Source organism: Canis lupus, chromosome 14, assembly GCF_003254725.2.
Source record: "Canis lupus dingo isolate Sandy chromosome 14, ASM325472v2, whole genome shotgun sequence".
NCBI lineage: Eukaryota > Metazoa > Chordata > Mammalia > Carnivora > Canidae > Canis > Canis lupus.
This window is the reverse complement of record NC_064256.1, coordinates 49,419,197-49,434,666: the sequence shown is the minus strand read 5'-3', so window position 1 is coordinate 49,434,666 and position 15,470 is coordinate 49,419,197. Positions and strand designations below refer to the sequence as shown.

General features: G+C 34.2%; 1 long non-coding RNA gene across 4 annotated transcripts in view; it reads right to left on the bottom strand.

Annotated features, from left to right (window-relative positions):
- Positions 1 to 15,470, bottom strand: part of LOC112670742 (uncharacterized) — a 56,308-nt gene that overhangs the window by 30,995 nt on the left and 9,843 nt on the right. For all 4 annotated transcript variants that reach the window (XR_003143180.2, XR_003143181.2, XR_007402119.1 and 1 more), the window contains exons 2-3: positions 14,310 to 14,363; positions 12,298 to 12,349 (exon numbers count right to left, since the gene is read on the bottom strand). This is a non-coding gene — a long non-coding RNA (uncharacterized LOC112670742). The remainder of the gene's footprint in view (positions 1 to 12,297; positions 12,350 to 14,309; positions 14,364 to 15,470) is intronic.

The following is a 15,470-nucleotide window of genomic DNA, read 5'->3' as shown; positions in this document are numbered from 1 at the left end:
ACACAGATCTTATTCCCTAATCAAAATCACGAAAGCCAGGAATATCTAACTAAAAGACAAAAGAAAAATGGTAGAAATATTGTAAATAATTATGTGTCCCAGAAAAAATTATATGTAATTTAGAAATATTTACTATAGAACAATAATAAAGGCATTACATATAAAGGTTGATAAATGAACACAAAATATTGCTTATAAGAAAATGATCAGCAGTAAATAATTATACTAGAAAATAAGAAAATGGAATTAGCCCAGTATCCAACTTGCAAAGTTAAGTATAATTAAAATGAGAGTAAACCCATAGGAAGTAGAAGACATTAAAAAAAAAAAAAAAAAAAAGAGCAAAAAATTAATGTAATGAAAACGAAGAAACTTTACAGAGAACAAACTGATAAATGGTCTTTTGAAGATACTACATTCCTAGACAAACATAATAGATGAAAGAAAGGAAGGAAGAGAGGAATTAAAAATAAGCAATAATACCAATGAAAAAGGTCATATATTTACAGTAAAGTTTTAAAATTATAATAGTACTTTAAGAAAGTTAATAACTTCATATTTAAAATCATAAAAATGAGAATTTTTATAAAAATAGAAATTATTAAAATTGATTCAATAAGAAAGAAAGACCTAAAATAGATTAAAGAAATTATGTTAGTAGTCAAACCTTCAGTTGAAAACTACTAGATTTACATTTTTATATAAATATAAAATTTTTGTCAAAATTTGTCAAAATTTTGTTTTGTCAAAATTTTTGTTTTTGTCAAAATTTCAAGAAATAGAAATTCTTAGATGATAAGGGAAAGACAGAAATTCTTTAATTCAATTTTATCTAGTAAATTTGGAGATACACTTACCTATGACCCAGAAATTCTATGCTTAGGTATATGCTCTTTTTCATAAAAGTCCAAGTAGTAAATATTTTAGGATATGAGGGCTCTGTTGTCTTTGTTGTAATTACTTAACTGCCATTGTAGTATGAAAACAGTCAAAATATAAGTCAAAAGATAAATAAATGGGAATGGCTGTGTTTTAATAAAACTTTATAAAACCAGGAGGTAGACTGGATTTGGTCAGTAGGCAATAGTCTGTCAACCTCTGTACTAGAGGATGAGTTTCATTCAACCAAAATATGACAGGGAAATTTCAAGAAAAGAAATAAGCATGTTAAAATATGTAAATGTACTTATAAAACAAAGGTGTAGGGTAAAGACAGATGAGTAATACAGAAATGTTGCATATTGTATTTAAACATCAGGCAGTACAATTAGACAATAAAAATCAAGTAGAGCCACAAGAATAACTAAAAAGGAAGTTAAACAATATATATTTATAGATATAATAGCATACTTAAGAAGATCCCAGAGAATCAATGAAAAAACTTATTCAAAAGGTAATTAAATTCAAAGAAATACCAGCGTATATAATCAATGCAGAGAATTAAAAAATTCTTCTTTTACACAAACAAGAAACACAATATAAGGGTAAAGAAACCATTTTTACAATAACAACACAGAAATCAGTACTTAGAAATAAATTTCAGGAGAAACATAAGAACCTTTACAAGTACATTCTAAAGCATTCTTGAAAGACACCAAATAAAAAAAAAAAAAAAAAAAAAAGAAAGACACCAAATAAGATTTGGACAAACAGAGGTAGGAGAATCCCTGATTCTTGGATAGAGTCAATTATACACAAATATATGTGGCAACTTGGTACATGACAATTAAGGTACTTCAAAGCACTACTGTGAGGCTAATCTTTTTAAATAAATGGTGCTCTTGGCAACAGGATAATAATTTAGAAAAAAAGATAAAATTAGAATCGTATCTTAATAATAAACTCTAAAAAGATTAAGGATCTAAATTTTTTAAATGAAGTAAAATAAAATTACATGAGTAGCTTACTCTTTAACTTTGATATAGAGAATGGTTACTCACCTATGACATAACATTGAGATGAAATAAAATGAAATAAAACTACATGAATGTTTTGCTCTTTAACTTTGGTGTAGAGAACGGCTACTCACCTATGACATAACACTGAGATGTGATAAATGAAAAGACCAATCAATTTGACTAAGCACGAAATTAAAAGTACATTTTATTATATGAAACAAAATTTAAAAACTGGGGGGGGGGGGGTTTTACAATAAATAACATAAACAAAGAGTTACTATTCTCATATATAAAGAACTCTTTAAATTGAGGATAAAATGTCAAAAAAATTTAATAAAAATTAGGAAAAAGTATGAATAGAAAAGTCACCAAAAAAACCCCATAAAAATAAATGATTGTCAAACACACAAAAAGACCTTCAAAACTCACTCGTAACTAGAGAATGAAAAGTAAAACAATATTGAAATACCATTTCTCAGCTATCAGACTGACAATAATTTAAGACCCTGACAATACTTTCTGTTCATGGGATTGAGGAGAAACAGACACATTCATTTGTAGCTAATGCCAATGGAAATCAATACAATCTTTCCAAGGAAATATTTTGGCAAGGCAGCAATAGATCTTCAGGTACACTTACTTTTTGACTCAGTAATTACACTCCTAGAAATCGTATTGTTAAATTCACCTCTAATGATATGAGCATAAGCACAAGGTTATCACTGCAGCACTGTAACTACTAAGGTGTTGGAAACCATCTGCTCATACACAGGAGGACGGCTGAGTAACTGGGGGAAGGCCACACAAGGCTGCAGCAGGGCGCCCAAGCAGAGCTCAGGAGATCTCCTAGTATCAGAACATGAAGGTGAAGAGACTGGGAGATCAAAGGAGGCAGGGCTCCCAGGACAGAGTACTGGAGAAAAGAGAGCTGCCTGGAGACCTGCAGATGGGACCCCTGAGCACTGATCAACACGTGTGTGAGGAAACTACCCAAAGTCAGGGAAAGAATCACCCAGAAGTCTGGAACCAGAGGTGTTGGAACTCACGTAAGGCTGGAGGGAATAGTGCCCGGTCCCACTGACCCAGCTGGAAAGCCTCATCATGATTCCTGGGGCCCTGGAATATGCACAAGAGTCTTACCTCTGTGGTAGAGGAATAATCAGTCCTAAATTGAGCACTGCTCTGATCCCCCCTAACAAATCTTAAAAGGAAGGATGGATCTATTCCCAAGCAATTTATTTGCATCCCGTAATGAAGCTCAAGTATATTTATAGGAGTTATAGGGGAGGAAAAATCTCTTTCTCTATCCAACCTAGTTTCTTCCAGCTGGGGCCCTGTAAATTAGATGGGCCTAAAACAGATTAACAAAAGAAAAACAAACGTATTTATTAACATGCATTGTGCATGCAACGCAAGGGAGTAGACGAGATGAGTAACTCAGAGGTTTGGTTAGAACTTGGGCTTAGGTAGCATCTTAGCAAAGGGATGATACATTTTTAGAGAAGCGATAGGACAAGCAAAAAGGACTCTGGGTCTCCAGGGCTGGCAAATTGTGGGGAGGCAAATACATGGGAGATTAACGGCAAATGAGGTTAGTTAATAAAGTTTGTTTTATCAGTTCCTCTGATGCTGTCTCTAAGCTGATAAAGGTCATAAATTGTCTGCAGTGATTAACCTTTGTCCTTCCTCATAGAAAAGGAAAAGAGGGCATCTTTGTAAATTTGCATCCTGCTTTCAGGCACATGGGGGAGGGCAGACAGCTTTTCTTGTATCTGCTTTTTTTCTTGCATCTGCTTCTTCCCAATAGCTTTCAGCTCAACCTAAGCTTTATGCCAAAATAGTATATGTTGGGGTGCCATGCTCTGCTACCCTACGAAACACAAAAATAATGAGCACCCCGCAAGGTGGGGTGTCTCATATTAGAGAGCAGCAGCTCTGCCAAACCGTAGGGTAGGCCAACGAGAGAGAAAAAGTCTAGTTTTAAGGTTTCTGCTTAAGCCATTTGCTTCATGTTATGGATTTAACTGTGCCCCTCAGTAAAATATATTGAAATCAAAACTTCTAAACCTGTGGAGATGACCTTCCTTTGAAATGGTCTTTATAGATATAATTAAGTTAAAACGCGGTCATACTGGATTAGGGCCTCCTTGAATTCAGCGACTGATGTCCTTATAAGAAAAGGGAAATTACACAGACAAGGGGGGAAGAAGGCCCCTGTGAAGAGGAAGGCAAGGATTGAAGTGACACATCCATAGTCGAGGAACACCGAGGATTGGTGCAAACCGTCAGAAGCCAGGAGAGAGGCAAACAACAGATTCTACCTCAGAAATTCAGGGAAGATTCAAATCAATGCTGCCAGCATCTCAGTTTTTCACTTCAAGCCTCCAGAACTATGAGAGAATAAATATCTGCTGTTTTAAGGCTCATACTTTTTGGTCTTTGGTACCTTGCTAAGGCAGCGCTAGGAAACTAACACAATTGGCAAGCGTGGAATTCTGGAACTGCTCCTTGGCCCTTTGTTTAATAGATCACTCTCATAAATTTTGTCAATGCAGAGGAGACACGCCGTTCACTCGGAGGGAACTGAATTGTTCTCCACTGTAGAGAGAGGGGAGATTTTTGACTTAGGGAGAGACAACCAAGATGAATGAGAATAAGAAGCCTACAAAGATGAGGCTCTTCAAGGAGAGGCAGATTTTTAAACCCAGAGATTAGGTACAGCTCCTGAGTGACCTTCACGTTCCGTACTGTTCTGTGCTCTGCTCTAACTGCTACTACCCACACCACAATCCTTGGAATGTTGGTCACAGTTTTATATTGTTATGCACTTATTCTCATTTGGGTGGTTCTGTGGGAAGGCTTAATAAGGGCCTGGTAGGGATGAAGAAGAATGACAGTTCAGCAGGAGACAAAATGGAGATTCATGTAAGAGCTGAGTTACAGACAAATATTTGAAACAGCCCTTTTACCCCTAAATCCCTGGAGATTTGAAAAAGAAAACAGGGCTCCCATGGTATATTAAATGAAACTAGAATGAATTTTAATTAAATAGTAACTGAATTTAAAGGTCATGGTAAACCATCAAACTGGAGTCAAATGAGAGTTCATAGAGTTGATAATTGAATTTCCTAAGTGTCTTTGCTACCAACAACTTTTATGAATTAGCTGGTTTTTAACCATGTTTTATTTTTGAGCTGTCTGATTATATTATTTCAATTAATTCCTATCATGTCTAATGAGAGTCATTCTATATTTTTGATGATTGTGCTTAGTAGTGCTTTGCAACACTGATTTTATGATTTGACTCTCAAGGAAAAATATCTAATTTCTAAATAATCATGGCTTTTTTAACTTACCTTTTTTTTTTCTTCCCACCCATATACCCCCACCTCTGGCAACCAGTGATCTGTTCTATGAATTTGGTTGTTGTTTTTTTGTTTTTTCCCCTTCAGGTTCTACATATAAATGAGATCATACAGATTTGTCTTACTTTGACTTATTTCACTTAGTATATAATGCCTTCAAAGTCCAATCATACTATTACAAATGGCAGGATTTCCTTCTTTTTATGACTAAAGAATATTTGTGAGTGAGTCAGTGTGTGTGTGTGTGTGTGTGAGTGTGTGTGTGTGTACCACATTTTCTTTTATCTATCCATCAATTGACACTTAGGTTATTTCTATATTTTGGCTATTGTGAATAATGTTACAATGAAAAGGGGGTGCAGATATTTCTTTAAAACACTGATGTCATTTTCTTCAGATACATGCCTAAGACTGGAATTCCTGAACCATACGATACCTCTATCTTTAATATTTTGAGGAACCACCATACCGTTTTCCATAGTGGCTGTACCAATTTACATTCCCAAAGACTGCTTTATCTCTGATTCTACATATTAACAGAGATCTGTATGGGATTTTATGGTTCATTCATATGTTCATCTACATAATTTTACTTGTTGCTTAGAAAAATATTATTTTTAAATGAGATTACCTTTTTCCTACAGACTTTTTTTTTTTTTTAAAACAGAGATTCAGAGAATGATTTGCTGTTCTCAAAATGCTGGAATGTGCCAAAATTAGAATTCAGATTCATGTTTATTGGCACCACTTTCCTTAGTCTTTCAATATTTTATATATATATTAAATTCATATATATATATATATATATATATATATATATATAAAACCTCTTGCAAAATTTACCCATGATTTTCACCTGCAAGCATACAGTTAATATGGTTAAATTGGCTAGCCAATGATGTTTCGAACCCTAAAATTCATTTGCTTTCAGGATGGAAAGAAAAGCAAAGAGAAAAAAATGTATTTTTCTAATTTGAAGTAAGGTAATTGGGGGGAATCAATGATGATAGTACTAATCAAAATAATTCCCCACACAGATCATTTCAAATTTCCATTCCATTAAAGACAGTAAAAAACTGAATTTCAAGGGTAAGTTATCCTTGAAACTGCAATTGTTATACTTCTGTGTTGTTATACATTTTGACAGACATTTCATTAATGTTGACAATATACATCAATTGTATAAATATAACTTTAAAGAGTAAATAGAAGGAAATGTCTTTGTGTTGGAAAGCTACATTTGCTTGTAAGAGAAAACAAGAAAGTAAATGCAATGTTTCTCTAATCTTTGATTCATTTCTTATTAAAACGGTAGCTTACATATCTGAATGTCTGATTTCACAGACAGTACAATTGTTTTGAATTATAAAAGCCTACAGAGTGTCTTGATTAAATCAAGATGTTTTTCAGGACTGGGCAAACGTGCTACTGATTTTTGTCCTTCTAATGTGCTAAACTGTCGGAAAATTTAAAAGTGATCTTTTATGCTATAACTCGTTAGCCTTTTTGTGGCAATTTCATATTTTTTTTAGCTTAAAGGGTTATATACACCATGTAACTTTCTACGAGAATAAGTGTGTCATTTTAAAAAATCATAATATTTTTAAGGTTGAATGAGAGCAGCTATATATATTGAACTATATATATTAAAATGGTAGATGAAAAACTCTGTTTTTTTAAATATTAGTTATTTGAAATATGTGAAAATTTTTAAAAAATATTTTATAATAAAGAGAAGCATTTCAGATCTTTATACCCATCATATAAGTGAACATATGGAGCTGAATTATTTTTTCACAAGCAAAATACACTTTCATTAGTGTAGAGAACTATACACACAATTTATTGCAGAAAACCAGATGAATTAGCAAAAGTGAGGCTGTGTTCTGGATATTTTGATTGTTCTGTGGGAAATGGAATTGGTTTGGGTAAATGCCATAAACATTAACTACCATTCTGTTCCATAAACAGCTCAAGAACAGAGCACCTGACTTAAAAATAATAATGGAAATATTAGAAATAGTGGAAAATAATAATCAGTATTTGAATGAGAAATTCAACATTACCTTAACAATGTAATCAATGTGGTCAAAGTTGGCCTTCAGGACAATTATAATGTTAAGCACATTTGATTAATCCTCCCATAAATAAAGAAACATTATAACACTACTGCCTTAAAATCACCTCAAAGTTGAGCCATTTAGAAAATAATAAACACAAGAGAGAATGAGGAGTCAGGTATGCAAGCGGTGAAGCATTTTTTTTCCACAGTGGAATTGTATTCAAGATTAGAGTGTGAAAATATATTACAGACTCAAATATGTGGCCTATTGCTGGGCATCATTTCTCCCCTCTGGTTTCTCTGCCTCCTTTTGTAATTCACTAGTGCTCTAAATCTGTCTGACAGACAAAAGAGGCCCCAAAAAAGACAGACTGAAGAAAAGGAAAAGAAAAGGAAAAGAAGGGGAAGGGGAGGGAAAGTAGAGGGGAGGGAAGGGAAGAGAGAAAGAAAGTGGGGTATCTATATTTTTTTTACAACTAGTCCAACACAAATTTCTCTGGCATCTAGGAACTTTTATGTACAATTAGGAGGTTAGAGAAAGGATCTTAAAAGGAAATCTAATAGGTATTCATTTTATAGAAGTCTAATAATTCTTACCATTAAAAAAGAAATTTGCTTTCAAGCAGAGGAGTACTAAAACAGCTTTGCTCTGCTCCTGTATTCACTCCTCTTTAGGGGTTTTTGAAAAGTATGATGCTTCTATATGATACAGAGAGTGTGGTTAGGCAATGAGTTTTTGGACTTAGGTCTTCTAATGGGCCTATCCCTATGTGCAAATGGGAAAGAAATCTGAGATTTCACAAAGTTGCTCAAGCACAAGCACCAGCAACTGCCATCCAATAAATTGCTGCCTTACCCCCATTTCAACTCAAAATTAATTCCTATAGCCTCCCGGACTCGTTACTATCATTGGTTTTGAATAAAGACAGTATTATATAGCATCTTATGTCTTCTAATACTTTCCTCAATAGAAACTTAGTATATTTTGCTGGTATTTGCTTCTAAAAACATTTTTTTACACAAGCTTCTGTCTCTTGACAAGCTTTTGCTATCTCATCTGTACTTTTCCAGTTTTATGGGCTCTCTGGTTTCATCACTCTTCCTGATTGGCAAAACTCTTTGAGAACAGAACACTCCAAAAATCACAGCCTAAGTTCAAGCAGCGGGAATGGGATAGGTTAAGTGAAAACGTGAGCTTTCTATTTTGTCACTTCTTTCTATTGTTCCTCTGCCTTCCCATGGTCTTTCATTTGTCCCCTGGCTTCAGAAGAAAGGATTTCCTAGACATCTCCTTTACCCCTCCTATTTATGAAAATTTGTTTTCAGTTGGCTAGTTGTCATTTTGCAAAGTAACTGACAAATGATTTAATCCTCAAAAGTCTGACTTTGCTTAATTAAAATACTCCCTGCCATCACGAACAATGCAAGTACTAGCTGAATTATAGCAGTTGATAATTCTGGTACCTAAAGGGATCATTTCTTTAATGGCTATAATGAATTCTATTTAGAAGACCAGTGCCTTCTTACAAGCACAAGCATGCATCACATCACAGAAATACCTCCTCTAGTTACATCGAAAGTTGGGTTTTCTAATTTTACTTTAACAAGCTTTTACCCACTTTCCAGACTTTTCACCAATATGGAATAAAGTATGCAGATGTGCGGACCTGCCAGAATTTAAATACATACTGGGAATTGGCTGGAAGTCAGTTATGCTTAGATGCAAACTTCTGAGGTTGTCTTATTTTGCATCTCTTAAAAATCAAGGGGAAGATGGTCATATTTTCTTCTTCATTTTTTTTTAATATTCTATTTATTTATTCATGACAGACACACAGAGAGAGAGAGGCAGAGACACAGGCAGAGGGAGAAGCAGGCTCCATGCAGGGAGCCCAATGTGGGACTCGATCCTGGGTCTCCAAGATCACGCCATGAGCCAAAGGCAGACGCTAAACCACTGAGTCACCCAGGGATCCCCCTCTTTTCAATTTTGAATTGCACATTCCTTTGAAAGAGAATATGCTTGCTATCTTAGAGCACAGTAAACAAAATCCAGAGTAAGTCTATAAGCTATCTTAGGTTAGGGGCCATAATAGCACAGTTCAGCGCTACAGCCCCTAACATAGGTCATGTATATGTATATGACAGATGATGAAGATGTATTTGTTAACTGTCAAATGTAATATCAAATGATGATGACAATGAGGTTGAAAGTGGATTATTGACTTAGAATAACTATGCCTAAAAAAAGATCCCAGAACACACAGGATACTTCCTGAAAAGAAGCACCAGTAAGGGGTTGACAAAAAATTACCTCATTAGCAAGCAAATGGTTATTATAATTTAGACAGTATGATGCTGGCACAAAGTCAGACAAATTCAACAATGGAACTAAGTAGAAATCTCGCCAACAACTCCACATTTGGAAACTGGATATATGTAGAGATGGCATTATTTAACAGATTCCTTTGGAATCTCCTGGGTGATAGGAGTGTCTTTTGTTCTTATGGAGCAATGGTGGGTGGGCTCCTGAATGGAGGCTGGCCACCAGGAGGACTAAGCTATGATTAGAAGCTTGGAAATTTCAGCCCCATCTTTTAAATTTTTAAGGTGTGATGTATGGCCCAGAATGTACTCTACCTTGGTAAATGTCCCATGTGAGCATGAACAGAATGTGTATTCTGCTGTTGTTTGATGAATTCTCAATAGATGTCAACTATATCCAGTTAATTGATGGCATTGTTGAATTCAACTATGTCCCTACTAATTTTTTGCCTCCTGGATCTGTCCATTTCTGATGGAGAAGCATTCAAGTCTTCAATCATGATGGTAGGTTCATCTATTTCTCCGTGTAGTCCTATCAGCTTTTGCTTCACATATTTTGATACTGTATTGTTAAATACATATTTATTAAGAATTTTTATGTTTTCTGAACTACTGACCTCTTTATCATTATGCAATTCCTTCTTTATCTATGATAGCTTCCCCTGCTCTGAAGTCTGCTCTGGCTGAAATTAATATAGATCCCCACTCTTTTGATTAATGTTAGCATGATCTATATTTCAGCATCCCTTTACTATCAGTCTGTCTTTTTATTCAAATTCAGTTTCTTGTAGAATATACATTGAGATCTTGTTCTTTTATCAGCTTTGACTACCAGTGTATTTTTTTTTTAAAGATTTTATTTATGGGACACCTAGGTGGCTCAGTGGTTGAATGTCTGCTCAGGTTCCTTGTGGGGAGCCTGCTTCTCCCTCTGCCTATGTCTCTGCCTCTTTCTCTGTATCTTTCTTGAATAAATAAATAAAACCTTAAAAAAAATCACAGAGAGAGATCCTGAGCAGGGAGCCTGATGCAGGGCTCAGTCCCAGGACATTGAGATCATGACCTGAGCTGAAAGCAGATGCCCAACCTACTGAACCACCAGGCACCCACCAGGCATTAAAAGACTACCTCTGTCTTTTAATTGGTGCATATAAGACCATCAACATTTAAAATGATTGATATAGTTGGATCAATATCTACCATATTTGTTACTTTTTTCTTCTTCTTGCCCATTTTCCTGACTTTTGTCTTCCACACTTTTTCTGCCTTTTGTGGTTTTAACTGAGCATTTTATGTAATTACATTTTCTTTCCTTAAGAATATCAATTATAGTTTTAAAAAAAACCTTTTGAAAAGCATATGAAGTGTTTCTTCTTTATGCTGATGCTTATCCCTGTGTCTTCTTTCCTTCTATTTTAGGATCTCTGATTATGAGCATTTCTTTTCTAGATCTTACTCTGTGGGAATCCTAAGTGCCTAAAAGTATGATACTTTAAGCTATAAAGGATTTCTGTTTGCTTCTGCTATGATCTAAGAGATTCTGGTAACTACTTGGGGCTCCTGCTTAAGCTCCTACACACTGTGATACATTCTCATAACAGCATTTAATCTCAGGGTTAGCATGGGCATTTACACCTTGGACCAACTCAGCTTTAAGGTTAACTTATTCTTCACTGCTTTCTGTTAAATTTTCAACTTACATCTTTGCTGTTTGATTGTTGGGCCTTTAAAGGTTTTGCTTATTTCTTCAAACTCAACAAAGCATTTTTAATGTAAGATTTAGTTGTTTTGTAGGAGGAGAGCTCTTCTGAGTATCTAAACCACTACTCTGCTGGTAACGGACATGTTTGAAATATGTTTTTAGTTCTATGAAATTTTAAATGTTATTTTTTCAGTCAAAAGGATTACATGCATCTCCCTGAAATATTCTTTAGATTTAGTAAGAATATACTACCATCAGCATTTTAAATTTGTAACTCCTAAATAAGTTCAAATCCCTGTGACTGAGAATGTATTATTTAAAATGTGTCATACTGATGATTTAAGCCATTCCCTAATCACAAAAATTATAAGAGTAAAGTAACATAAGTACAAACTATGTAAAAATAACTTTCAACACGTAGCCAGTCTACAAGGAAAAAAAGAAAAGAAGAGTATCTCAATCATATATCTGTACCTTTCCAATTAGGTAGCATTCCATTGATTACCTGCATTTTCAATGTTGGGCATTTGGCACCATAAATATACAATTTATTTTTGCTACAATAATAATGCCTTCTTCAAAAAAAAACAAGATTTACAAACTTACATGATTTAATATTAGCTTAGCTATTTCTATTCCATTCTATTACACACTTCCTGGATATTAACAGAATTTGCAAACACCAGAGTCTGAGTATCACTATCAATTTGCATTAACATAAAACTCTTCTTCATACTGTCTGTAATTATTTCATGCCTCATAAATTCAACTTGGTCCCTGTGTATTAATTTACCCATAACTCTTCCAAGTCTTGTCGCCAAAATCTTGGCATATATCTTTATAGCACATTTAGTTATTTAAATGTGCCTATAATTTTCCAGACTGTTATCCCTCCCTTTTATAAATTAGTAATAGGTACTTTGCTCATAGCTGGGGAAAACTCACCTTGTCCTGTTTGCTCCACAGAAACTTATCATACAAGGTGGTCAACTTCATCCTGAAATTATAAAATGACTCATTGGATAGCCATATTCTTCTGTTCTTTGCCCTTAGCAAGTTTTCAAATGTCATTTAGAGAAAATTAATTTGTCTCCACAGGACGTTCTAATCTGTGACATTGAAGATATATTTTCAAGCATTTCTTAGCTTTTAAAGTTAGCAGGAAATAAATCCACTAGAGTTATGACACTGTTTTTTTTCCCCTTTATATAAAACCGATGGAAATGAGAAACTATTCTCTGCCATCACAGCACTCTGAGTCTGTTTTCCCTGGGGCAAAACATACTTAGATATAGGACAGAAACTAGGGTGAAACACTATGTTTGAGTGTTAAGGAAATTGTTCCTTAGAGGCCTGAAAAGTTAATGTGTCTCATTAAATTACGACCATGGAACAGTACCAGGTCTCACAGAAAGTCAGAACTAGAAGAGCCTGAAGAAATCACCTAATACTACAAAATCAATTTCTAGGTAAGAAATTGAGGACCAGGAAAGTTATGAGATTTGGTGAACTAATTAATAAAAAATAGAAGATTAGAACTTAGGTTTCTAATTTTTTGTTAAAGGTATTACTCTATATAACTTTGAGCAGATATCAATATTTTTACTTTGATTAACCTTGATAATCCATTTAATTAATATTTTTACTTTGATTAACCTTGATAATCCATTTAATTAAATAATTAACACTTCGTGAACATTTTCCAGATGTGGGACATTTTTCTAGGATTTAGAGCTCAGGAGATACTTCAGAGACCTCATCATCAAGGGACTTATAATTCAAAAGAAGAAATAAATATGTAAATAATCATAGAGTTCTATGTAGCGGGGTAATAAGAATAGATGGACAATAGCCACCTCTGAAAGGTTTCTTATTCCATGTTAAGTAATTCTGGCTTTATCTTAAGGGCCAAGAAAAGACACTGAAGGATTCCAAGCAGACAAGAGGTAGAATAATTTCACTGTTGCAGAAACCTATAGCTATGTCAACATTTTAGATGGTGGGTAGGGGTGAAGAACAAGAGACTAGTCAGTAGGCCATTATATCATTAACACCAAAATACAAAGGCTAGTTCACAGTCATAATAATGAATTTAAAGGGTAAAGAACAGCTTAAGACTTTTTTTTAAGTAGGTAAAATTGATAGAAGGTAAAGACTTAGGCAAGTAGTACCAGATGCAGTGATAAGGAATACTCTGGGAGAAACATCTTTGTGTTGGAAGGCTAAAGTGGTTTGGTTTGCCTTAGTTTACATTGGTTAAATTTGAGGTATCTGCTGGATATTCAGATGAATGTCTGTTGTGTATGTGGTAAAATAGAACCTAAAAAATATTTGGTCCAATGATAGAGATTCATGAATACAAGAATAAATGGAAATTGAACTTATGAGATATGGATGAAATTGTATAGCTTTAAGTACAGTTAAAGAAAGACTGAATCAGGGTTTGTGGAATACCAATATTAAGAAAGAAAAAAAAAAAGAGTGGCTAGGGAAGTTTGAAAAAAAAGTGAAAAGAAGATATTATGAAAAACCATGATGGAGAGAACTTCAAAAAGAGAAAGCTCCCAAAAGATCATGTCCTGCAGAGAGGTTAAGGGAGATAAAAATTCATATTCTTATCTTGAGTTAGTAACACAAAGGTCTTCAGTGGATGATCTAAAAAATAATCTGTTAAATGGTAAGAGAAATGCTGTATCATAGAGTTGAGATATTAGTGAATCAGAGTTTTACATGTACAAAAAATGGAAATCTATTCCTTCAGAAGCTTCTCTCTGAAGGAAAGGAAAAGAAAATTAGAAAACCAGAGATGGAACATACAATAATGAGAAACATGGGACATGTGGGTGGTTCAGTGCATTAGCCTCCAACTCTTCATTGTCCCACATTGGCCTAATTAAATAACAATGGAAAGAATGAAGTTCAGAAATTCTATTACAATATGAAAGTAAAACACTCACCAAACATTCAAGGTGGAAGACATTTTAGAGGCTTATTCCAACTTGCTCACACATCTAAAATCCAAAGAGGACAAGTTATTTAGATAAGTAACCACTGCCGATCAGTAACTGATCCAGGACCAAAACTGATGTTTCCACAACAAAACACAGTATTGCTGTGTGTTCTACTCAAACAGTTGGTAAAGTTTTGTTTTGCTTTGTTTTGTTTTGCTTTGTTTTACAAGAACTTCTATTACTGAAGCAACACCAATATTTCTGTTCAAATATGGAAGGAGAACTTGAGTAGATGTGTTCCTTACCATTGGCAAACACTGGAAAATGATCAGTCCTGCCAATTTAGAGTACAAATCAGGATACAAGTAGACTATTATTTGAAGTGATTCTGAGGAAGAAAAGGAATAGATACCCTAAAAATCTCTTTCAACTGATTTTAAGGAACCTTAACTATAACAATGTTATTGTTTTTTGTTTTCTAGTTTCTGTCTCTGACATTTCCATCACTGTCCAGTTACATTTTTTCTTGAACTACTTGCTGTGATAAACATTTTGACTTTCAAAGAGATTCCCACAGATGAGTGACTTTATTCAATCTATTACTTGTTATCTCTTTAAAGATGTTCCTATACTTTACTAGTTCTTCTCTGAAGATAAGCACTAAAAGGAATCAGTTGAAAAGCATCAGGCATTTGGAAACATAGATTTTCCTTTAAATTCTGTTATTTTTAAAATCAGTTTTATTACAAAGTTCTACCTATTTAGGCTACAGTTTATGTGTGCTACATTCTAAATTTACTTATAGTTTGTGTGTGCTGCATTCTAAAACATTTGAAATGCCATAAAATGCTAATACGTCTATTAAACAAGAAAGCTTGAGATGAATGCTCTGAAAATGGACCTGGTGGGGTCTGTTTCCTTCAGTGATGAGCTCCAGCAACCTAGCTCCCATCCCAGAACTCTGTAAGTACAAATGAATGAAATAATGACAAAAGTTCCCCCTGCCCAAAGTGAAAATATACACATTAGAATATGGGAAATTTTAGCTAGCACATTTTGCAATAAATTTACAGGATCTGTGTTTGTAAATTTACAGGATCTGGTGAATTATTTATCAGTAATATGAATATTTGTCTTACTTTGCCCAGGAGAGCCTCAGTTATTTCA